Source organism: Hyla sarda, unplaced genomic scaffold (assembly GCF_029499605.1).
Source record: "Hyla sarda isolate aHylSar1 unplaced genomic scaffold, aHylSar1.hap1 scaffold_1645, whole genome shotgun sequence".
NCBI classification, from domain to species: Eukaryota; Metazoa; Chordata; class Amphibia; order Anura; family Hylidae; genus Hyla; species Hyla sarda.
The window spans coordinates 395-25,142 of NW_026608283.1; the positions used below are offsets into that span (position 1 = coordinate 395).

Sequence of the window (24,748 nt, forward strand, 5' to 3'; positions counted from 1 at the left end):
GACGACATCACCAAACAGCTCCATAGTCACATACACAGCAAAGGAGAGATGTTGTTTACACCTAGTGATGTCAGTGGTATTGAGTGACATCACAGCACAGTGCTAAGGCTCCTGGGCCTGGACACAGCAGCGGCTGCAATATCTCAACGGAGAATACGTTTATATCTATGTGTGTGTGTGCGCATATATATATATATATATATATATATATATATATATATATATATATATTTCTCCGCCGAAATCACTTTTAAACCCATTTCCACCTTTTTTTCCCTTCTCTTCCTCTTACTTTTTTTTCACGTTTTTTTACGTTTTTCTCCTTTTCGCCTCTTTTCTGGGCGTATTATTCTTCTTTTTCTTCTTTTTTTTCGTCTAATGCATACCCCATCAGTGCAGCAATGCTTATTCAATACCGCCAGCAGATGGAGACACTGGGGGATAATTTTCTAAGGATTTATACTGATTTTTCCTGTCTGAATTTGTCGCACAGAAAGTTGCAGGCCAAATATGTGTGACATTTCTGCGACTTTAGCTTCTAGAGCATTTTTACAACATTATACATAGGTGCTGAATACATAAAAAGCGACTGTTCAGCGACAGACAAGTCGCATCGGCTGAAAGTAGGCCAGAATGTCAGTCCATGTTGGAGCAGGTTTAGATACAGTCTAAAGCATAGATCTCAAAGTCTGTGCACAGAATTTAGCAAGGGCCTCGCACCTTCTGATGCATCAGGTAGGTGCACAATAGCATAGCCTAACCCTCTGTACTTTGGTCTATATTGATGCGGGACATAGACAGCCAGCTGATGACCAATCCATTAGTGCAATGGATGGCTGGAAGCATTTGTCTTTGCCTTTGCAATACCACAGAAGCAATGCATGGTCAATGTACAGCAATGACACACCTGTGTGAACAGCCAGGAGACCCCCCCCCCCCCCCCCCCATGTTATGTTACATAGTTACATAGTTAGTACGGTCGAAAAAAGACATATGTCCATCACGTTCAACCAGGGAATTAAGGGGTAGGGGTGTGGCGCGATATTGGGGAAGGGATGAGATTTTATATTTCTTCATAAGCATTAATCTTATTTTGTCAATTAGGAACATTCAGCACCCACCCGCTATCAAGGCAGCTGCCTATCATGTCATGCCCTACCTGCACAGGTGTGCTGGCTACTCAAATGATCCAATTAAGGAGGCCATTTAGTCAGCAGCAGCAGAAGTCCTGTGCCTGGACGCTCCAACAGGGGCCAGACACAAGCAGAAGCAGAAGCAGCAGAAGCAGCAGCAGCACCACCTTTTGTTTTTTGGCTGCAGCAGCAGCAAGGCCCACAGGGCTGGCTAGCTGGCTAGCCAGCAAGCAGGTAGCAATGAAAGTAGGAATCTTTCTTTTTAACCCTGTAAGGGGGTGGTGCACTGTACCCGAAGATACTGCCATATCGGGTCAATGCATAGGGCGACGGAAGCAAGCTTCGAAATCGGCCCCCGTTCTCAAAAATCCATTTAATATATGGTCCCCAGATAGGGGACGTATCAGATATTAAACTGATAAGAACAGATACTACACTTGATCTTAGCCAAAAGGCCGAGAAGCGATAACCGTGAAAGGGGCGGGCCCAACAAGGTCCCCTTCATGGGCACTATCACTGCTTGCTGTCAGGGAGGCTGCCAGACAATTTTCCATGCACACTCTGGGCTGGGGGGCAGTCAACCACCAGTACACACAGCAGAACCTAAACCCATACCATTATTGCTAAGCAGCAAGACAGGGGCCCATTGCACTCCCACGGGGCCTTTTTAAATGCAATCCATAACCCGGATTTGCCAGGAACCCTTCTTACTCCTCCTACTTGCATGTGACACTGGGCTTAGGATCTGCATAGGAAACACACACACAAGCACACACCTACCTTTGTTGCCTGCAGATGCCTCCTTGGCTGTCCCCAAACGGTATCAAACCAACACCCACGGGAAGCTGTAAGCATAGAGGACATGCCTGCACCCCATTGGACTTACCTGTGTGGGTTAAATCCGGGTTATTTGACAACCTATGGCGGTGATGGTTCTGCTCAGGCAGAGCAGTGCTGATGCTCCTCATAAAGCTGTCGCTGCTGTGAAGGTTCTAGGTGACATCACAAATCCCTATGGTTACATACACAACAAAGCTGGGTTGTTGTTGTTTACACTCTGCAAGGCCTGTGGAAGTGAGTGACATCATAGCACTGTAGTTCTGAGGGTTCAAGATGGATGCAACAATCTCCTGTTGCTTCTATGAAGGCCGTAATAGACGACATCACCAAACAGCTCCATAGTCACATACACAGCAAAGGAGAGATGTTGTTTACACCTAGTGATGTCAGTGGTATTGAGTGACATCACAGCACAGTGCTAAGGCTCCTGGGCCTGGACACAGCAGCGGCTGCAATATCTCAACGGAGAATACGTTTATATCTATGTGTGTGTGTGCGCATATATATATATATATATATATATATATATATATATATATATATATTTCTCCGCCGAAATCACTTTTAAACCCATTTCCACCTTTTTTTCCCTTCTCTTCCTCTTACTTTTTTTTCACGTTTTTTTACGTTTTTCTCCTTTTCGCCTCTTTTCTGGGCGTATTATTCTTCTTTTTCTTCTTTTTTTTCGTCTAATGCATACCCCATCAGTGCAGCAATGCTTATTCAATACCGCCAGCAGATGGAGACACTGGGGGATAATTTTCTAAGGATTTATACTGATTTTTCCTGTCTGAATTTGTCGCACAGAAAGTTGCAGGCCAAATATGTGTGACATTTCTGCGACTTTAGCTTCTAGAGCATTTTTACAACATTATACATAGGTGCTGAATACATAAAAAGCGACTGTTCAGCGACAGACAAGTCGCATCGGCTGAAAGTAGGCCAGAATGTCAGTCCATGTTGGAGCAGGTTTAGATACAGTCTAAAGCATAGATCTCAAAGTCTGTGCACAGAATTTAGCAAGGGCCTCGCACCTTCTGATGCATCAGGTAGGTGCACAATAGCATAGCCTAACCCTCTGTACTTTGGTCTATATTGATGCGGGACATAGACAGCCAGCTGATGACCAATCCATTAGTGCAATGGATGGCTGGAAGCATTTGTCTTTGCCTTTGCAATACCACAGAAGCAATGCATGGTCAATGTACAGCAATGACACACCTGTGTGAACAGCCAGGAGACCCCCCCCCCCCCCCCCCCCATGTTATGTTACATAGTTACATAGTTAGTACGGTCGAAAAAAGACATATGTCCATCACGTTCAACCAGGGAATTAAGGGGTAGGGGTGTGGCGCGATATTGGGGAAGGGATGAGATTTTATATTTCTTCATAAGCATTAATCTTATTTTGTCAATTAGGAACATTCAGCACCCACCCGCTATCAAGGCAGCTGCCTATCATGTCATGCCCTACCTGCACAGGTGTGCTGGCTACTCAAATGATCCAATTAAGGAGGCCATTTAGTCAGCAGCAGCAGAAGTCCTGTGCCTGGACGCTCCAACAGGGGCCAGACACAAGCAGAAGCAGAAGCAGCAGAAGCAGCAGCAGCACCACCTCCTTTTGTTTTTTGGCTGCAGCAGCAGCAAGGCCCACAGGGCTGGCTAGCTGGCTAGCCAGCAAGCAGGTAGCAATGAAAGTAGGAATCTTTCTTTTTAACCCTGTAAGGGGGTGGTGCACTGTACCCGAAGATACTGCCATATCGGGTCAATGCATAGGGCGACGGAAGCAAGCTTCGAAATCGGCCCCCGTTCTCAAAAATCCATTTAATATATGGTCCCCAGATAGGGGACGTATCAGATATTAAACTGATAAGAACAGATACTACACTTGATCTTAGCCAAAAGGCCGAGAAGCGATAACCGTGAAAGGGGCGGGCCCAACAAGGTCCCCTTCATGGGCACTATCACTGCTTGCTGTCAGGGAGGCTGCCAGACAATTTTCCATGCACACTCTGGGCTGGGGGGCAGTCAACCACCAGTACACACAGCAGAACCTAAACCCATACCATTATTGCTAAGCAGCAAGACAGGGGCCCATTGCACTCCCACGGGGCCTTTTTAAATGCAATCCATAACCCGGATTTGCCAGGAACCCTTCTTACTCCTCCTACTTGCATGTGACACTGGGCTTAGGATCTGCATAGGAAACACACACACAAGCACACACCTACCTTTGTTGCCTGCAGATGCCTCCTTGGCTGTCCCCAAACGGTATCAAACCAACACCCACGGGAAGCTGTAAGCATAGAGGACATGCCTGCACCCCATTGGACTTACCTGTGTGGGTTAAATCCGGGTTATTGACAACCTATGGCGGTGATGGTTCTGCTCAGGCAGAGCAGTGCTGATGCTCCTCATAAAGCTGTCGCTGCTGTGAAGGTTCTAGGTGACATCACAAATCCCTATGGTTACATACACAACAAAGCTGGGTTGTTGTTGTTTACACTCTGCAAGGCCTGTGGAAGTGAGTGACATCATAGCACTGTAGTTCTGAGGGTTCAAGATGGATGCAACAATCTCCTGTTGCTTCTATGAAGGCCGTAATAGACGACATCACCAAACAGCTCCATAGTCACATACACAGCAAAGGAGAGATGTTGTTTACACCTAGTGATGTCAGTGGTATTGAGTGACATCACAGCACAGTGCTAAGGCTCCTGGGCCTGGACACAGCAGCGGCTGCAATATCTCAACGGAGAATACGTTTATATCTATGTGTGTGTGTGCGCATATATATATATATATATATATATATATATATATATATATATTTCTCCGCCGAAATCACTTTTAAACCCATTTCCACCTTTTTTTCCCTTCTCTTCCTCTTACTTTTTTTTCACGTTTTTTTACGTTTTTCTCCTTTTCGCCTCTTTTCTGGGCGTATTATTCTTCTTTTTCTTCTTTTTTTTCGTCTAATGCATACCCCATCAGTGCAGCAATGCTTATTCAATACCGCCAGCAGATGGAGACACTGGGGGATAATTTTCTAAGGATTTATACTGATTTTTCCTGTCTGAATTTGTCGCACAGAAAGTTGCAGGCCAAATATGTGTGACATTTCTGCGACTTTAGCTTCTAGAGCATTTTTACAACATTATACATAGGTGCTGAATACATAAAAAGCGACTGTTCAGCGACAGACAAGTCGCATCGGCTGAAAGTAGGCCAGAATGTCAGTCCATGTTGGAGCAGGTTTAGATACAGTCTAAAGCATAGATCTCAAAGTCTGTGCACAGAATTTAGCAAGGGCCTCGCACCTTCTGATGCATCAGGTAGGTGCACAATAGCATAGCCTAACCCTCTGTACTTTGGTCTATATTGATGCGGGACATAGACAGCCAGCTGATGACCAATCCATTAGTGCAATGGATGGCTGGAAGCATTTGTCTTTGCCTTTGCAATACCACAGAAGCAATGCATGGTCAATGTACAGCAATGACACACCTGTGTGAACAGCCAGGAGACCCCCCCATGTTATGTTACATAGTTACATAGTTAGTACGGTCGAAAAAAGACATATGTCCATCACGTTCAACCAGGGAATTAAGGGGTAGGGGTGTGGCGCGATATTGGGGAAGGGATGAGATTTTATATTTCTTCATAAGCATTAATCTTATTTTGTCAATTAGGAACATTCAGCACCCACCCGCTATCAAGGCAGCTGCCTATCATGTCATGCCCTACCTGCACAGGTGTGCTGGCTACTCAAATGATCCAATTAAGGAGGCCATTTAGTCAGCAGCAGCAGAAGTCCTGTGCCTGGACGCTCCAACAGGGGCCAGACACAAGCAGAAGCAGAAGCAGCAGAAGCAGCAGCAGCACCACCTTTTGTTTTTTGGCTGCAGCAGCAGCAAGGCCCACAGGGCTGGCTAGCTGGCTAGCCAGCAAGCAGGTAGCAATGAAAGTAGGAATCTTTCTTTTTAACCCTGTAAGGGGGTGGTGCACTGTACCTGAAGATACTGCCATATCGGGTCAATGCATAGGGCGACGGAAGCAAGCTTCGAAATCGGCCCCCGTTCTCAAAAATCCATTTAATATATGGTCCCCAGATAGGGGACGTATCAGATATTAAACTGATAAGAACAGATACTACACTTGATCTTAGCCAAAAGGCCGAGAAGCGATAACCGTGAAAGGGGCGGGCCCAACAAGGTCCCCTTCATGGGCACTATCACTGCTTGCTGTCAGGGAGGCTGCCAGACAATTTTCCATGCACACTCTGGGCTGGGGGGCAGTCAACCACCAGTACACACAGCAGGACCTAAACCCATACCATTATTGCTAAGCAGCAAGACAGGGGCCCATTGCACTCCCACGGGGCCTTTTTAAATGCAATCCATAACCCGGATTTGCCAGGAACCCTTCTTACTCCTCCTACTTGCATGTGACACTGGGCTTAGGATCTGCATAGGAAACACACACACAAGCACACACCTACCTTTGTTGCCTGCAGATGCCTCCTTGGCTGTCCCCAAACGGTATCAAACCAACACCCACGGGAAGCTGTAAGCATAGAGGACATGCCTGCACCCCATTGGACTTACCTGTGTGGGTTAAATCCGGGTTATTTGACAACCTATGGCGGTGATGGTTCTGCTCAGGCAGAGCAGTGCTGATGCTCCTCATAAAGCTGTCGCTGCTGTGAAGGTTCTAGGTGACATCACAAATCCCTATGGTTACATACACAACAAAGCTGGGTTGTTGTTGTTTACACTCTGCAAGGCCTGTGGAAGTGAGTGACATCATAGCACTGTAGTTCTGAGGGTTCAAGATGGATGCAACAATCTCCTGTTGCTTCTATGAAGGCCGTAATAGACGACATCACCAAACAGCTCCATAGTCACATACACAGCAAAGGAGAGATGTTGTTTACACCTAGTGATGTCAGTGGTATTGAGTGACATCACAGCACAGTGCTAAGGCTCCTGGGCCTGGACACAGCAGCGGCTGCAATATCTCAACGGAGAATACGTTTATATCTATGTGTGTGTGTGCGCATATATATATATATATATATATATATATATATATATATATTTCTCCGCCGAAATCACTTTTAAACCCATTTCCACCTTTTTTTCCCTTCTCTTCCTCTTACTTTTTTTTCACGTTTTTTTACGTTTTTCTCCTTTTCGCCTCTTTTCTGGGCGTATTATTCTTCTTTTTCTTCTTTTTTTTCGTCTAATGCATACCCCATCAGTGCAGCAATGCTTATTCAATACCGCCAGCAGATGGAGACACTGGGGGATAATTTTCTAAGGATTTATACTGATTTTTCCTGTCTGAATTTGTCGCACAGAAAGTTGCAGGCCAAATATGTGTGACATTTCTGCGACTTTAGCTTCTAGAGCATTTTTACAACATTATACATAGGTGCTGAATACATAAAAAGCGACTGTTCAGCGACAGACAAGTCGCATCGGCTGAAAGTAGGCCAGAATGTCAGTCCATGTTGGAGCAGGTTTAGATACAGTCTAAAGCATAGATCTCAAAGTCTGTGCACAGAATTTAGCAAGGGCCTCGCACCTTCTGATGCATCAGGTAGGTGCACAATAGCATAGCCTAACCCTCTGTACTTTGGTCTATATTGATGCGGGACATAGACAGCCAGCTGATGACCAATCCATTAGTGCAATGGATGGCTGGAAGCATTTGTCTTTGCCTTTGCAATACCACAGAAGCAATGCATGGTCAATGTACAGCAATGACACACCTGTGTGAACAGCCAGGAGACCCCCCCCCCCCCCCCCCCCCATGTTATGTTACATAGTTACATAGTTAGTACGGTCGAAAAAAGACATATGTCCATCACGTTCAACCAGGGAATTAAGGGGTAGGGGTGTGGCGCGATATTGGGGAAGGGATGAGATTTTATATTTCTTCATAAGCATTAATCTTATTTTGTCAATTAGGAACATTCAGCACCCACCCGCTATCAAGGCAGCTGCCTATCATGTCATGCCCTACCTGCACAGGTGTGCTGGCTACTCAAATGATCCAATTAAGGAGGCCATTTAGTCAGCAGCAGCAGAAGTCCTGTGCCTGGACGCTCCAACAGGGGCCAGACACAAGCAGAAGCAGAAGCAGCAGAAGCAGCAGCAGCACCACCTTTTGTTTTTTGGCTGCAGCAGCAGCAAGGCCCACAGGGCTGGCTAGCTGGCTAGCCAGCAAGCAGGTAGCAATGAAAGTAGGAATCTTTCTTTTTAACCCTGTAAGGGGGTGGTGCACTGTACCCGAAGATACTGCCATATCGGGTCAATGCATAGGGCGACGGAAGCAAGCTTCGAAATCGGCCCCCGTTCTCAAAAATCCATTTAATATATGGTCCCCAGATAGGGGACGTATCAGATATTAAACTGATAAGAACAGATACTACACTTGATCTTAGCCAAAAGGCCGAGAAGCGATAACCGTGAAAGGGGCGGGCCCAACAAGGTCCCCTTCATGGGCACTATCACTGCTTGCTGTCAGGGAGGCTGCCAGACAATTTTCCATGCACACTCTGGGCTGGGGGGCAGTCAACCACCAGTACACACAGCAGAACCTAAACCCATACCATTATTGCTAAGCAGCAAGACAGGGGCCCATTGCACTCCCACGGGGCCTTTTTAAATGCAATCCATAACCCGGATTTGCCAGGAACCCTTCTTACTCCTCCTACTTGCATGTGACACTGGGCTTAGGATCTGCATAGGAAACACACACACAAGCACACACCTACCTTTGTTGCCTGCAGATGCCTCCTTGGCTGTCCCCAAACGGTATCAAACCAACACCCACGGGAAGCTGTAAGCATAGAGGACATGCCTGCACCCCATTGGACTTACCTGTGTGGGTTAAATCCGGGTTATTTGACAACCTATGGCGGTGATGGTTCTGCTCAGGCAGAGCAGTGCTGATGCTCCTCATAAAGCTGTCGCTGCTGTGAAGGTTCTAGGTGACATCACAAATCCCTATGGTTACATACACAACAAAGCTGGGTTGTTGTTGTTTACACTCTGCAAGGCCTGTGGAAGTGAGTGACATCATAGCACTGTAGTTCTGAGGGTTCAAGATGGATGCAACAATCTCCTGTTGCTTCTATGAAGGCCGTAATAGACGACATCACCAAACAGCTCCATAGTCACATACACAGCAAAGGAGAGATGTTGTTTACACCTAGTGATGTCAGTGGTATTGAGTGACATCACAGCACAGTGCTAAGGCTCCTGGGCCTGGACACAGCAGCGGCTGCAATATCTCAACGGAGAATACGTTTATATCTATGTGTGTGTGTGCGCATATATATATATATATATATATATATATATATATATATATATATATATTTCTCCGCCGAAATCACTTTTAAACCCATTTCCACCTTTTTTTCCCTTCTCTTCCTCTTACTTTTTTTTCACGTTTTTTTACGTTTTTCTCCTTTTCGCCTCTTTTCTGGGCGTATTATTCTTCTTTTTCTTCTTTTTTTTCGTCTAATGCATACCCCATCAGTGCAGCAATGCTTATTCAATACCGCCAGCAGATGGAGACACTGGGGGATAATTTTCTAAGGATTTATACTGATTTTTCCTGTCTGAATTTGTCGCACAGAAAGTTGCAGGCCAAATATGTGTGACATTTCTGCGACTTTAGCTTCTAGAGCATTTTTACAACATTATACATAGGTGCTGAATACATAAAAAGCGACTGTTCAGCGACAGACAAGTCGCATCGGCTGAAAGTAGGCCAGAATGTCAGTCCATGTTGGAGCAGGTTTAGATACAGTCTAAAGCATAGATCTCAAAGTCTGTGCACAGAATTTAGCAAGGGCCTCGCACCTTCTGATGCATCAGGTAGGTGCACAATAGCATAGCCTAACCCTCTGTACTTTGGTCTATATTGATGCGGGACATAGACAGCCAGCTGATGACCAATCCATTAGTGCAATGGATGGCTGGAAGCATTTGTCTTTGCCTTTGCAATACCACAGAAGCAATGCATGGTCAATGTACAGCAATGACACACCTGTGTGAACAGCCAGGAGACCCCCCCCCCCCCCCCCCATGTTATGTTACATAGTTACATAGTTAGTACGGTCGAAAAAAGACATATGTCCATCACGTTCAACCAGGGAATTAAGGGGTAGGGGTGTGGCGCGATATTGGGGAAGGGATGAGATTTTATATTTCTTCATAAGCATTAATCTTATTTTGTCAATTAGGAACATTCAGCACCCACCCGCTATCAAGGCAGCTGCCTATCATGTCATGCCCTACCTGCACAGGTGTGCTGGCTACTCAAATGATCCAATTAAGGAGGCCATTTAGTCAGCAGCAGCAGAAGTCCTGTGCCTGGACGCTCCAACAGGGGCCAGACACAAGCAGAAGCAGAAGCAGCAGAAGCAGCAGCAGCACCACCTTTTGTTTTTTGGCTGCAGCAGCAGCAAGGCCCACAGGGCTGGCTAGCTGGCTAGCCAGCAAGCAGGTAGCAATGAAAGTAGGAATCTTTCTTTTTAACCCTGTAAGGGGGTGGTGCACTGTACCCGAAGATACTGCCATATCGGGTCAATGCATAGGGCGACGGAAGCAAGCTTCGAAATCGGCCCCCGTTCTCAAAAATCCATTTAATATATGGTCCCCAGATAGGGGACGTATCAGATATTAAACTGATAAGAACAGATACTACACTTGATCTTAGCCAAAAGGCCGAGAAGCGATAACCGTGAAAGGGGCGGGCCCAACAAGGTCCCCTTCATGGGCACTATCACTGCTTGCTGTCAGGGAGGCTGCCAGACAATTTTCCATGCACACTCTGGGCTGGGGGGCAGTCAACCACCAGTACACACAGCAGAACCTAAACCCATACCATTATTGCTAAGCAGCAAGACAGGGGCCCATTGCACTCCCACGGGGCCTTTTTAAATGCAATCCATAACCCGGATTTGCCAGGAACCCTTCTTACTCCTCCTACTTGCATGTGACACTGGGCTTAGGATCTGCATAGGAAACACACACACAAGCACACACCTACCTTTGTTGCCTGCAGATGCCTCCTTGGCTGTCCCCAAACGGTATCAAACCAACACCCACGGGAAGCTGTAAGCATAGAGGACATGCCTGCACCCCATTGGACTTACCTGTGTGGGTTAAATCCGGGTTATTTGACAACCTATGGCGGTGATGGTTCTGCTCAGGCAGAGCAGTGCTGATGCTCCTCATAAAGCTGTCGCTGCTGTGAAGGTTCTAGGTGACATCACAAATCCCTTTGGTTACATACACAACAAAGCTGGGTTGTTGTTGTTTACACTCTGCAAGGCCTGTGGAAGTGAGTGACATCATAGCACTGTAGTTCTGAGGGTTCAAGATGGATGCAACAATCTCCTGTTGCTTCTATGAAGGCCGTAATAGACGACATCACCAAACAGCTCCATAGTCACATACACAGCAAAGGAGAGATGTTGTTTACACCTAGTGATGTCAGTGGTATTGAGTGACATCACAGCACAGTGCTAAGGCTCCTGGGCCTGGACACAGCAGCGGCTGCAATATCTCAACGGAGAATACGTTTATATCTATGTGTGTGTGTGCGCATATATATATATATATATATATATATATATATATATATATATATTTCTCCGCCGAAATCACTTTTAAACCCATTTCCACCTTTTTTTCCCTTCTCTTCCTCTTACTTTTTTTTCACGTTTTTTTACGTTTTTCTCCTTTTCGCCTCTTTTCTGGGCGTATTATTCTTCTTTTTCTTCTTTTTTTTCGTCTAATGCATACCCCATCAGTGCAGCAATGCTTATTCAATACCGCCAGCAGATGGAGACACTGGGGGATAATTTTCTAAGGATTTATACTGATTTTTCCTGTCTGAATTTGTCGCACAGAAAGTTGCAGGCCAAATATGTGTGACATTTCTGCGACTTTAGCTTCTAGAGCATTTTTACAACATTATACATAGGTGCTGAATACATAAAAAGCGACTGTTCAGCGACAGACAAGTCGCATCGGCTGAAAGTAGGCCAGAATGTCAGTCCATGTTGGAGCAGGTTTAGATACAGTCTAAAGCATAGATCTCAAAGTCTGTGCACAGAATTTAGCAAGGGCCTCGCACCTTCTGATGCATCAGGTAGGTGCACAATAGCATAGCCTAACCCTCTGTACTTTGGTCTATATTGATGCGGGACATAGACAGCCAGCTGATGACCAATCCATTAGTGCAATGGATGGCTGGAAGCATTTGTCTTTGCCTTTGCAATACCACAGAAGCAATGCATGGTCAATGTACAGCAATGACACACCTGTGTGAACAGCCAGGAGACCCCCCCCCCCCCCCCCCATGTTATGTTACATAGTTACATAGTTAGTACGGTCGAAAAAAGACATATGTCCATCACGTTCAACCAGGGAATTAAGGGGTAGGGGTGTGGCGCGATATTGGGGAAGGGATGAGATTTTATATTTCTTCATAAGCATTAATCTTATTTTGTCAATTAGGAACATTCAGCACCCACCCGCTATCAAGGCAGCTGCCTATCATGTCATGCCCTACCTGCACAGGTGTGCTGGCTACTCAAATGATCCAATTAAGGAGGCCATTTAGTCAGCAGCAGCAGAAGTCCTGTGCCTGGACGCTCCAACAGGGGCCAGACACAAGCAGAAGCAGAAGCAGCAGAAGCAGCAGCAGCACCACCTTTTGTTTTTTGGCTGCAGCAGCAGCAAGGCCCACAGGGCTGGCTAGCTGGCTAGCCAGCAAGCAGGTAGCAATGAAAGTAGGAATCTTTCTTTTTAACCCTGTAAGGGGGTGGTGCACTGTACCCGAAGATACTGCCATATCGGGTCAATGCATAGGGCGACGGAAGCAAGCTTCGAAATCGGCCCCCGTTCTCAAAAATCCATTTAATATATGGTCCCCAGATAGGGGACGTATCAGATATTAAACTGATAAGAACAGATACTACACTTGATCTTAGCCAAAAGGCCGAGAAGCGATAACCGTGAAAGGGGCGGGCCCAACAAGGTCCCCTTCATGGGCACTATCACTGCTTGCTGTCAGGGAGGCTGCCAGACAATTTTCCATGCACACTCTGGGCTGGGGGGCAGTCAACCACCAGTACACACAGCAGAACCTAAACCCATACCATTATTGCTAAGCAGCAAGACAGGGGCCCATTGCACTCCCACGGGGCCTTTTTAAATGCAATCCATAACCCGGATTTGCCAGGAACCCTTCTTACTCCTCCTACTTGCATGTGACACTGGGCTTAGGATCTGCATAGGAAACACACACACAAGCACACACCTACCTTTGTTGCCTGCAGATGCCTCCTTGGCTGTCCCCAAACGGTATCAAACCAACACCCACGGGAAGCTGTAAGCATAGAGGACATGCCTGCACCCCATTGGACTTACCTGTGTGGGTTAAATCCGGGTTATTTGACAACCTATGGCGGTGATGGTTCTGCTCAGGCAGAGCAGTGCTGATGCTCCTCATAAAGCTGTCGCTGCTGTGAAGGTTCTAGGTGACATCACAAATCCCTATGGTTACATACACAACAAAGCTGGGTTGTTGTTGTTTACACTCTGCAAGGCCTGTGGAAGTGAGTGACATCATAGCACTGTAGTTCTGAGGGTTCAAGATGGATGCAACAATCTCCTGTTGCTTCTATGAAGGCCGTAATAGACGACATCACCAAACAGCTCCATAGTCACATACACAGCAAAGGAGAGATGTTGTTTACACCTAGTGATGTCAGTGGTATTGAGTGACATCACAGCACAGTGCTAAGGCTCCTGGGCCTGGACACAGCAGCGGCTGCAATATCTCAACGGAGAATACGTTTATATCTATGTGTGTGTGTGCGCATATATATATATATATATATATATATATATATATATATATATATATTTCTCCGCCGAAATCACTTTTAAACCCATTTCCACCTTTTTTTCCCTTCTCTTCCTCTTACTTTTTTTTCACGTTTTTTTACGTTTTTCTCCTTTTCGCCTCTTTTCTGGGCGTATTATTCTTCTTTTTCTTCTTTTTTTTCGTCTAATGCATACCCCATCAGTGCAGCAATGCTTATTCAATACCGCCAGCAGATGGAGACACTGGGGGATAATTTTCTAAGGATTTATACTGATTTTTCCTGTCTGAATTTGTCGCACAGAAAGTTGCAGGCCAAATATGTGTGACATTTCTGCGACTTTAGCTTCTAGAGCATTTTTACAACATTATACATAGGTGCTGAATACATAAAAAGCGACTGTTCAGCGACAGACAAGTCGCATCGGCTGAAAGTAGGCCAGAATGTCAGTCCATGTTGGAGCAGGTTTAGATACAGTCTAAAGCATAGATCTCAAAGTCTGTGCACAGAATTTAGCAAGGGCCTCGCACCTTCTGATGCATCAGGTAGGTGCACAATAGCATAGCCTAACCCTCTGTACTTTGGTCTATATTGATGCGGGACATAGACAGCCAGCTGATGACCAATCCATTAGTGCAATGGATGGCTGGAAGCATTTGTCTTTGCCTTTGCAATACCACAGAAGCAATGCATGGTCAATGTACAGCAATGACACACCTGTGTGAACAGCCAGGAGACCCCCCCCCCCCATGTTATGTTACATAGTTACATAGTTAGTACGGTCGAAAAAAGACATATGTCCATCACGTTCAACCAGGGAATTAAGGGGTAGGGGTGTGGCGCGATATTGGGGAAGGGATGAGATTTTATATTTCTTCATAAGCATTAATCTTATTTTGTCAATTAGGAACATTCAGCACCCACCCGCTATCAAGGCAGCTGCCTATCATGTCATGCCCTACCTGCACAGGTGTGCTGGCTACTCAAATGATCCAATTAAGGAGGCCATTTAGTCAGCAGCAGCAGAAGTCCTGTGCCTGGACGCTCCAACAGGGGCCAGACACAAGCAGAAGCAGAAGCAGCAGAAGCAGCAGCAGCACCACCTTTTGTTTTTTGGCTGCAGCAGCAGCAAGGCCCACAGGGCTGGCTAGCTGGCTAGCCAGCAAGCAGGTAGCAATGAAAGTAGGAATCTTTCTTTTTAACCCTGTAAGGGGGTGGTGCACTGTACCCGAAGATACTGCCATATCGGGTCAATGCATAGGGCGACGGAAGCAAGCTTCGAAATCGGCCCCCGTTCTCAAAAATCCATTTAATATATGGTCCCCAGATAGGGGACGTATCAGATATTAAACTGATAAGAACAGATACTACACTTGATCTTAGCCAAAAGGCCGAGAAGCGATAACCGTGAAAGGGGCGGGCCCAACAAGGTCCCCTTCATGGGCACTATCACTGCTTGCTGTCAGGGAGGCTGCCAGACAATTTTCCATGCACACTCTGGGCTGGGGGGCAGTCAACCACCAGTACACACAGCAGAACCTAAACCCATACCATTATTGCTAAGCAGCAAGACAGGGGCCCATTGCACTCCCACGGGGCCTTTTTAAATGCAATCCATAACCCGGATTTGCCAGGAACCCTTCTTACTCCTCCTACTTGCATGTGACACTGGGCTTAGGATCTGCATAGGAAACACACACACAAGCACACACCTACCTTTGTTGCCTGCAGATGCCTCCTTGGCTGTCCCCAAACGGTATCAAACCAACACCCACGGGAAGCTGTAAGCATAGAGGACATGCCTGCACCCCATTGGACTTACCTGTGTGGGTTAAATCCGGGTTATTTGACAACCTATGGCGGTGATGGTTCTGCTCAGGCAGAGCAGTGCTGATGCTCCTCATAAAGCTGTCGCTGCTGTGAAGGTTCTAGGTGACATCACAAATCCCTATGGTTACATACACAACAAAGCTGGGTTGTTGTTGTTTACACTCTGCACTCTTACACTCTGAGTGACATCATAGCACTGTAGTTCTGAGGGTTCAAGATGGATGCAACAATCTCCTGTTGCTTCTATGAAGGCCGTAATAGACGACATCACCAAACAGCTCCATAGTCACATACACAGCAAAGGAGAGATGTTGTTTACACCTAGTGATGTCAGTGGTATTGAGTGACATCACAGCACAGTGCTAAGGCTCCTGGGCCTGGACACAGCAGCGGCTGCAATATCTCAACGGAGAATACGTTTATATCTATGTGTGTGTGTGCGCATATATATATATATATATATATATATATATATATATATTTCTCCGCCGAAATCACTTTTAAACCCATTTCCACCTTTTTTTCCCTTCTCTTCCTCTTACTTTTTTTTCACGTTTTTTTACGTTTTTCTCCTTTTCGCCTCTTTTCTGGGCGTATTATTCTTCTTTTTCTTCTTTTTTTTCGTCTAATGCATACCCCATCAGTGCAGCAATGCTTATTCAATACCGCCAGCAGATGGAGACACTGGGGGATAATTTTCTAAGGATTTATACTGATTTTTCCTGTCTGAATTTGTCGCACAGAAAGTTGCAGGCCAAATATGTGTGACATTTCTGCGACTTTAGCTTCTAGAGCATTTTTACAACATTATACATAGGTGCTGAATACATAAAAAGCGACTGTTCAGCGACAGACAAGTCGCATCGGCTGAAAGTAGGCCAGAATGTCAGTCCATGTTGGAGCAGGTTTAGATACAGTCTAAAGCATAGATCTCAAAGTCTGTGCACAGAATTTAGCAAGGGCCTCGCACCTTCTGATGCATCAGGTAGGTGCACAATAGCATAGCCTAACCCTCTGTACTTTGGTCTATATTGATGCGGGACATAGACAGCCAGCTGATGACCAATCCATTAGTGCAATGGATGGCTGGAAGCATTTGTCTTTGCCTTTGCAATACCACAGAAGCAATGCATGGTCAATGTACAGCAATGACACACCTGTGTGAACAGCCAGGAGACCCCCCCCCCCCCCCCCCCCCATGTTATGTTACATAGTTACATAGTTAGTACGGTCGAAAAAAGACATATGTCCATCACGTTCAACCAGGGAATTAAGGGGTAGGGGTGTGGCGCGATATTGGGGAAGGGATGAGATTTTATATTTCTTCATAAGCATTAATCTTATTTTGTCAATTAGGAACATTCAGCACCCACCCGCTATCAAGGCAGCTGCCTATCATGTCATGCCCTACCTGCACAGGTGTGCTGGCTACTCAAATGATCCAATTAAGGAGGCCATTTAGTCAGCAGCAGCAGAAGTCCTGTGCCTGGACGCTCCAACAGGGGCCAGACACAAGCAGAAGCAGAAGCAGCAGAAGCAGCAGAAGCAGCAGCAGCACCACCTTTTGTTTTTTGGCTGCAGCAGCAGCAAGGCCCACAGGGCTGGCTAGCTGGCTAGCCAGCAAGCAGGTAGCAATGAAAGTAGGAATCTTTCTTTTTAACCCTGTAAGGGGGTGGTGCACTGTACCCGAAGATACTGCCATATCGGGTCAATGCATAGGGCGACGGAAGCAAGCTTCGAAATCGGCCCCCGTTCTCAAAAATCCATTTAATATATGGTCCCCAGATAGGGGACGTATCAGATATTAAACTGATAAGAACAGATACTACACTTGATCTTAGCCAAAAGGCCGAGAAGCGATAACCGTGAAAGGGGCGGGCCCAACAAGGTCCCCTTCATGGGCACTATCACTGCTTGCTGTCAGGGAGGCTGCCAGACAATTTTCCATGCACACTCTGGGCTGGGGGGCAGTCAACCACCAGTACACACAGCAGAACCTAAACCCATACCATTATTGCTAAGCAGCAAGACAGGGGCCCATTGCACTCCCACGGGGCCTTTTTAAATGCAATCCATAACCCGGATTTGCCAGGAACCCTTCTTACTCCTCCTACTTGCATGTGACACTGGGCTTAGGATCTGCATAGGAAACACACACAAGCACACACCTACCTTTGTTGCCTGCAGATGCCTCCTTGGCTGTCCCCAAACGGTATCAAACCAACACCCACGGGAAGCTGTAAGCATAGAGGACATGCCTGCACCCCATTGGACTTACCTGTGTGGGTTAAATCCGGGTTATTTGACAACCTATGGCGGTGATGGTTCTGCTCAGGCAGAGCAGTGCTGATGCTCCTCATAAAGCTGTCGCTGCTGTGAAGGTTCTAGGTGACATCACAAATCCCTATGGTTACATACACAACAAAGCTGGGTTGTTGTTGTTTACACTCTGCAAGGCCTGTGGAAGTGAGTGACATCATAGCACTGTAGTTCTGAGGGTTCAAGATGGATGCAACAATCTCCTGTTGCTTCTATGAAGGCCGTAATAGACGACATCACCAAACAGCTCCATAGTCACATACACAGCAAAGGAGAGATGTTGTTTACACCTAGTGATGTCAGTGGTATTGAGTGACATCACAGCACAGTGCTAAGGCTCCTGGGCCTGGACACAGCAGCGGCTGCAATATCTCAACGGAGAATACGTTTATATCTATGTGTGTGTGTGCGCATATATATATATATATATATATATATATATATATATATATATATTTCTCCGCCGAAATCACTTTTAAACCCATTTCCACCTTTTTTTCCCTTCTCTTCCTCTTACTTTTTTTTCACGTTTTTTTACGTTTTTCTCCTTTTCGCCTCTTTTCTGGGCGTATTATTCTTCTTTTTCTTCTTTTTTTTCGTCTAATGCATACCCCATCAGTGCAGCAATGCTTATTCAATACCGCCAGCAGATGGAGACACTGGGGGATAATTTTCTAAGGATTTATACTGATTTTTCCTGTCTGAATTTGTCGCACAGAAAGTTGCAGGCCAAATATGTGTGACATTTCTGCGACTTTAGCTTCTAGAGCATTTTTACAACATTATACATAGGTGCTGAATACATAAAAAGCGACTGTTCAGCGACAGACAAGTCGCATCGGCTGAAAGTAGGCCAGAATGTCAGTCCATGTTGGAGCAGGTTTAGATACAGTCTAAAGCATAGATCTCAAAGTCTGTGCACAGAATTTAGCAAGGGCCTCGCACCTTCTGATGCATCAGGTAGGTGCACAATAGCATAGCCTAACCCTCTGTACTTTGGTCTATATTGATGCGGGACATAGACAGCCAGCTGATGACCAATCCATTAGTGCAATGGATGGCTGGAAGCATTTGTCTTTGCCTTTGCAATACCACAGAAGCAATGCATGGTCAATGTACAGCAATGACACACCTGTGTGAACAGCCAGGAGACCCCCCCCCCCCCCCCCCCCCATGTTATGTTACATAGTTACATAGTTAGTACGGTCGAAAAAAGACATATGTCCATCACGTTCAACCAGGGAATTAAGGGGTAGGGGTGTGGCGCGATATTGGGGAAGGGATGAGATTTTATATTTCTTCATAAGCATTAATCTTATTTTGTCAATTAGGAACATTCAGCACCCACCCGCTATCAAGGCAGCTGCCTATCATGTCATGCCCTACCTGCACAGGTGTGCTGGCTACTCAAATGATCCAATTAAGGAGGCCATTTAGTCAGCAGCAGCAGAAGTCCTGTGCCTGGACGCTCCAACAGGGGCCAGACACAAGCAGAAGCAGAAGCAGCAGAAGCAGCAGCAGCACCACCTTTTGTTTTTTGGCTGCAGCAGCAGCAAGGCCCACAGGGCTGGCTAGCTGGCTAGCCAGCAAGCAGGTAGCAATGAAAGTAGGAATCTTTCTTTTTAACCCTGTAAGGGGGTGGTGCACTGTACCCGAAAATACTGCCATATCGGGTCAATGCATAGGGCGACGGAAGCAAGCTTCGAAATCGGCCCCCGTTCTCAAAAATCCATTTAATATATGGTCCCCAGATAGGGGACGTATCAGATATTAAACTGATAAGAACAGATACTACACTTGATCTTAGCCAAAAGGCCGAGAAGCGATAACCGTGAAAGGGGCGGGCCCAACAAGGTCCCCTTCATGGGCACTATCACTGCTTGCTGTCAGGGAGGCTGCCAGACAATTTTCCATGCACACTCTGGGCTGGGGGGCAGTCAACCACCAGTACACACAGCAGAACCTAAACCCATACCATTATTGCTAAGCAGCAAGACAGGGGCCCATTGCACTCCCACGGGGCCTTTTTAAATGCAATCCATAACCCGGATTTGCCAGGAACCCTTCTTACTCCTCCTACTTGCATGTGACACTGGGCTTAGGATCTGCATAGGAAACACACACACAAGCAAACACCTACCTTTGTTGCCTGCAGATGCCTCCTTGGCTGTCCCCAAACGGTATCAAACCAACACCCACGGGAAGCTGTAAGCATAGAGGACATGCCTGCACCCCATTGGACTTACCTGTGTGGGTTAAATCCGGGTTATTTGACAACCTATGGCGGTGATGGTTCTGCTCAGGCAGAGCAGTGCTGATGCTCCTCATAAAGCTGTCGCTGCTGTGAAGGTTCTAGGTGACATCACAAATCCCTATGGTTACATACACAACAAAGCTGGGTTGTTGTTGTTTACACTCTGCAAGGCCTGTGGAAGTGAGTGACATCATAGCACTGTAGTTCTGAGGGTTCAAGATGGATGCAACAATCTCCTGTTGCTTCTATGAAGGCCGTAATAGACGACATCACCAAACAGCTCCATAGTCACATACACAGCAAAGGAGAGATGTTGTTTACACCTAGTGATGTCAGTGGTATTGAGTGACATCACAGCACAGTGCTAAGGCTCCTGGGCCTGGACACAGCAGCGGCTGCAATATCTCAACGGAGAATACGTTTATATCTATGTGTGTGTGTGCGCATATATATATATATATATATATATATATATATATATATATATATATATATATATTTCTCCGCCGAAATCACTTTTAAACCCATTTCCACCTTTTTTTCCCTTCTCTTCCTCTTACTTTTTTTTCACGTTTTTTTACGTTTTTCTCCTTTTCGCCTCTTTTCTGGGCGTATTATTCTTCTTTTTCTTCTTTTTTTTCGTCTAATGCATACCCCATCAGTGCAGCAATGCTTATTCAATACCGCCAGCAGATGGAGACACTGGGGGATAATTTTCTAAGGATTTATACTGATTTTTCCTGTCTGAATTTGTCGCACAGAAAGTTGCAGGCCAAATATGTGTGACATTTCTGCGACTTTAGCTTCTAGAGCATTTTTACAACATTATACATAGGTGCTGAATACATAAAAAGCGACTGTTCAGCGACAGACAAGTCGCATCGGCTGAAAGTAGGCCAGAATGTCAGTCCATGTTGGAGCAGGTTTAGATACAGTCTAAAGCATAGATCTCAAAGTCTGTGCACAGAATTTAGCAAGGGCCTCGCACCTTCTGATGCATCAGGTAGGTGCACAATAGCATAGCCTAACCCTCTGTACTTTGGTCTATATTGATGCGGGACATAGACAGCCAGCTGATGACCAATCCATTAGTGCAATGGATGGCTGGAAGCATTTGTCTTTGCCTTTGCAATACCACAGAAGCAATGCATGGTCAATGTACAGCAATGACACACCTGTGTGAACAGCCAGGAGACACCCCCCCCCCCCCCATGTTATGTTACATAGTTACATAGTTAGTACGGTCGAAAAAAGACATATGTCCATCACGTTCAACCAGGGAATTAAGGGGTAGGGGTGTGGCGCGATATTGGGGAAGGGATGAGATTTTATATTTCTTCATAAGCATTAATCTTATTTTGTCAATTAGGAACATTCAGCACCCACCCGCTAGAAGGCAGCTGCCTATCATGTCATGCCCTACCTGCACAGGTGTGCTGGCTACTCAAATGATCCAATTAAGGAGGCCATTTAGTCAGCAGCAGCAGAAGTCCTGTGCCTGGACGCTCCAACAGGGGCCAGACACAAGCAGAAGCAGAAGCAGCAGAAGCAGCAGCAGCACCACCTTTTGTTTTTTGGCTGCAGCAGCAGCAAGGCCCACAGGGCTGGCTAGCTGGCTAGCCAGCGAGCAGGTAGCAATGAAAGTAGGAATCTTTCTTTTTAACCCTGTAAGGGGGTGGTGCACTGTACCCGAAGATACTGCCATATCGGGTCAATGCATAGGGCGACGGAAGCAAGCTTCGAAATCGGCCCCCGTTCTCAAAAATCCATTTAATATATGGTCCCCAGATAGGGGACGTATCAGATATTAAACTGATAAGAACAGATACTACACTTGATCTTAGCCAAAAGGCCGAGAAGCGATAACCGTGAAAGGGGCGGGCCCAACAAGGTCCCCTTCATGGGCACTATCACTGCTTGCTGTCAGGGAGGCTGCCAGACAATTTTCCATGCACACTCTGGGCTGGGGGGCAGTCAACCACCAGTACACACAGCAGAACCTAAACCCATACCATTATTGCTAAGCAGCAAGACAGGGGCCCATTGCACTCCCACGGGGCCTTTTTAAATGCAATCCATAACCCGGATTTGCCAGGAACCCTTCTTACTCCTCCTACTTGCATGTGACACTGGGCTTAGGATCTGCATAGGAAACACACACACAAGCACACACCTACCTTTGTTGCCTGCAGATGCCTCCTTGGCTGTCCCCAAACGGTATCAAACCAACACCCACGGGAAGCTGTAAGCATAGAGGACATGCCTGCACCCCATTGGACTTACCTGTGTGGGTTAAATCCGGGTTATTTGACAACCTATGGCGGTGATGGTTCTGCTCAGGCAGAGCAGTGCTGATGCTCCTCATAAAGCTGTCGCTGCTGTGAAGGTTCTAGGTGACATCACAAATCCCTATGGTTACATACACAACAAAGCTGGGTTGTTGTTGTTTACACTCTGCAAGGCCTGTGGAAGTGAGTGACATCATAGCACTGTAGTTCTGAGGGTTCAAGATGGATGCAACAATCTCCTGTTGCTTCTATGAAGGCCGTAATAGACGACATCACCAAACAGCTCCATAGTCACATACACAGCAAAGGAGAGATGTTGTTTACACCTAGTGATGTCAGTGGTATTGAGTGACATCACAGCACAGTGCTAAGGCTCCTGGGCCTGGACACAGCAGCGGCTGCAATATCTCAACGGAGAATACGTTTATATCTATGTGTGTGTGTGCGCATATATATATATATATATATATATATATATATATATATATATATATATATATATATATATTTCTCCGCCGAAATCACTTTTAAACCCATTTCCACCTTTTTTTCCCTTCTCTTCCTCTTACTTTTTTTTCACGTTTTTTTACGTTTTTCTCCTTTTCGCCTCTTTTCTGGGCGTATTATTCTTCTTTTTCTTCTTTTTTTTCGTCTAATGCATACCCCATCAGTGCAGCAATGCTTATTCAATACCGCCAGCAGATGGAGACACTGGGGGATAATTTTCTAAGGATTTATACTGATTTTTCCTGTCTGAATTTGTCGCACAGAAAGTTGCAGGCCAAATATGTGTGACATTTCTGCGACTTTAGCTTCTAGAGCATTTTTACAACATTATACATAGGTGCTGAATACATAAAAAGCGACTGTTCAGTGACAGACAAGTCGCATCGGCTGAAAGTAGGCCAGAATGTCAGTCCATGTTGGAGCAGGTTTAGATACAGTCTAAAGCATAGATCTCAAAGTCTGTGCACAGAATTTAGCAAGGGCCTCGCACCTTCTGATGCATCAGGTAGGTGCACAATAGCATAGCCTAACCCTCTGTACTTTGGTCTATATTGATGCGGGACATAGACAGCCAGCTGATGACCAATCCATTAGTGCAATGGATGGCTGGAAGCATTTGTCTTTGCCTTTGCAATACCACAGAAGCAATGCATGGTCAATGTACAGCAATGACACACCTGTGTGAACAGCCAGGAGACCCCCCCCCCCCCCCCCCCATGTTATGTTACATAGTTACATAGTTAGTACGGTCGAAAAAAGACATATGTCCATCACGTTCAACCAGGGAATTAAGGGGTAGGGGTGTGGCGCGATATTGGGGAAGGGATGAGATTTTATATTTCTTCATAAGCATTAATCTTATTTTGTCAATTAGGAACATTCAGCACCCACCCGCTATCAAGGCAGCTGCCTATCATGTCATGCCCTACCTGCACAGGTGTGCTGGCTACTCAAATGATCCAATTAAGGAGGCCATTTAGTCAGCAGCAGCAGAAGTCCTGTGCCTGGACGCTCCAACAGGGGCCAGACACAAGCAGAAGCAGAAGCAGCAGAAGCAGCAGCAGCACCACCTTTTGTTTTTTGGCTGCAGCAGCAGCAAGGCCCACAGGGCTGGCTAGCTGGCTAGCCAGCAAGCAGGTAGCAATGAAAGTAGGAATCTTTCTTTTTAACCCTGTAAGGGGGTGGTGCACTGTACCCGAAGATACTGCCATATCGGGTCAATGCATAGGGCGACGGAAGCAAGCTTCGAAATCGGCCCCCGTTCTCAAAAATCCATTTAATATATGGTCCCCAGATAGGGGACGTATCAGATATTAAACTGATAAGAACAGATACTACACTTGATCTTAGCCAAAAGGCCGAGAAGCGATAACCGTGAAAGGGGCGGGCCCAACAAGGTCCCCTTCATGGGCACTATCACTGCTTGCTGTCAGGGAGGCTGCCAGACAATTTTCCATGCACACTCTGGGCTGGGGGGCAGTCAACCACCAGTACACACAGCAGAACCTAAACCCATACCATTATTGCTAAGCAGCAAGACAGGGGCCCATTGCACTCCCACGGGGCCTTTTTAAATGCAATCCATAACCCGGATTTGCCAGGAACCCTTCTTACTCCTCCTACTTGCATGTGACACTGGGCTTAGGATCTGCATAGG

General features: G+C 46.2%; 11 non-coding genes across 11 annotated transcripts; all 11 read right to left on the reverse strand.

Annotated features, from left to right (window-relative positions):
* Positions 1-1,409: 1,409 nt before the first annotated feature.
* LOC130311529 (U2 spliceosomal RNA) lies at positions 1,410-1,600 on the reverse strand. The gene has a single exon (XR_008859865.1). It is a non-coding gene; the product is annotated as a U2 spliceosomal RNA (small nuclear RNA).
* A 2,100-nt stretch (positions 1,601-3,700) lies between these two features.
* Positions 3,701-3,891, reverse strand: LOC130311540 (U2 spliceosomal RNA). The gene has a single exon (XR_008859876.1). It is a non-coding gene; the product is annotated as a U2 spliceosomal RNA (small nuclear RNA).
* Positions 3,892-5,970: 2,079 nt separating this feature from the next.
* LOC130311553 (U2 spliceosomal RNA) lies at positions 5,971-6,161 on the reverse strand. The gene has a single exon (XR_008859888.1). It is a non-coding gene; the product is annotated as a U2 spliceosomal RNA (small nuclear RNA).
* Positions 6,162-8,253: 2,092 nt separating this feature from the next.
* LOC130311552 (U2 spliceosomal RNA) lies at positions 8,254-8,444 on the reverse strand. Its single transcript, XR_008859887.1, has one exon. It is a non-coding gene; the product is annotated as a U2 spliceosomal RNA (small nuclear RNA).
* A 2,097-nt stretch (positions 8,445-10,541) lies between these two features.
* On the reverse strand, positions 10,542-10,732 carry LOC130311562 (U2 spliceosomal RNA). Its single transcript, XR_008859892.1, has one exon. It is a non-coding gene; the product is annotated as a U2 spliceosomal RNA (small nuclear RNA).
* A 2,093-nt stretch (positions 10,733-12,825) lies between these two features.
* LOC130311563 (U2 spliceosomal RNA) lies at positions 12,826-13,016 on the reverse strand. Its single transcript, XR_008859893.1, has one exon. It is a non-coding gene; the product is annotated as a U2 spliceosomal RNA (small nuclear RNA).
* Positions 13,017-15,105: 2,089 nt separating this feature from the next.
* Positions 15,106-15,296, reverse strand: LOC130311530 (U2 spliceosomal RNA). Its single transcript, XR_008859866.1, has one exon. It is a non-coding gene; the product is annotated as a U2 spliceosomal RNA (small nuclear RNA).
* A 2,097-nt stretch (positions 15,297-17,393) lies between these two features.
* Positions 17,394-17,584, reverse strand: LOC130311531 (U2 spliceosomal RNA). The gene has a single exon (XR_008859867.1). It is a non-coding gene; the product is annotated as a U2 spliceosomal RNA (small nuclear RNA).
* A 2,094-nt stretch (positions 17,585-19,678) lies between these two features.
* On the reverse strand, positions 19,679-19,869 carry LOC130311551 (U2 spliceosomal RNA). The gene has a single exon (XR_008859886.1). It is a non-coding gene; the product is annotated as a U2 spliceosomal RNA (small nuclear RNA).
* Positions 19,870-21,969: 2,100 nt separating this feature from the next.
* On the reverse strand, positions 21,970-22,160 carry LOC130311532 (U2 spliceosomal RNA). Its single transcript, XR_008859868.1, has one exon. It is a non-coding gene; the product is annotated as a U2 spliceosomal RNA (small nuclear RNA).
* A 2,110-nt stretch (positions 22,161-24,270) lies between these two features.
* On the reverse strand, positions 24,271-24,461 carry LOC130311533 (U2 spliceosomal RNA). The gene has a single exon (XR_008859869.1). It is a non-coding gene; the product is annotated as a U2 spliceosomal RNA (small nuclear RNA).
* Positions 24,462-24,748: the final 287 nt, after the last annotated feature.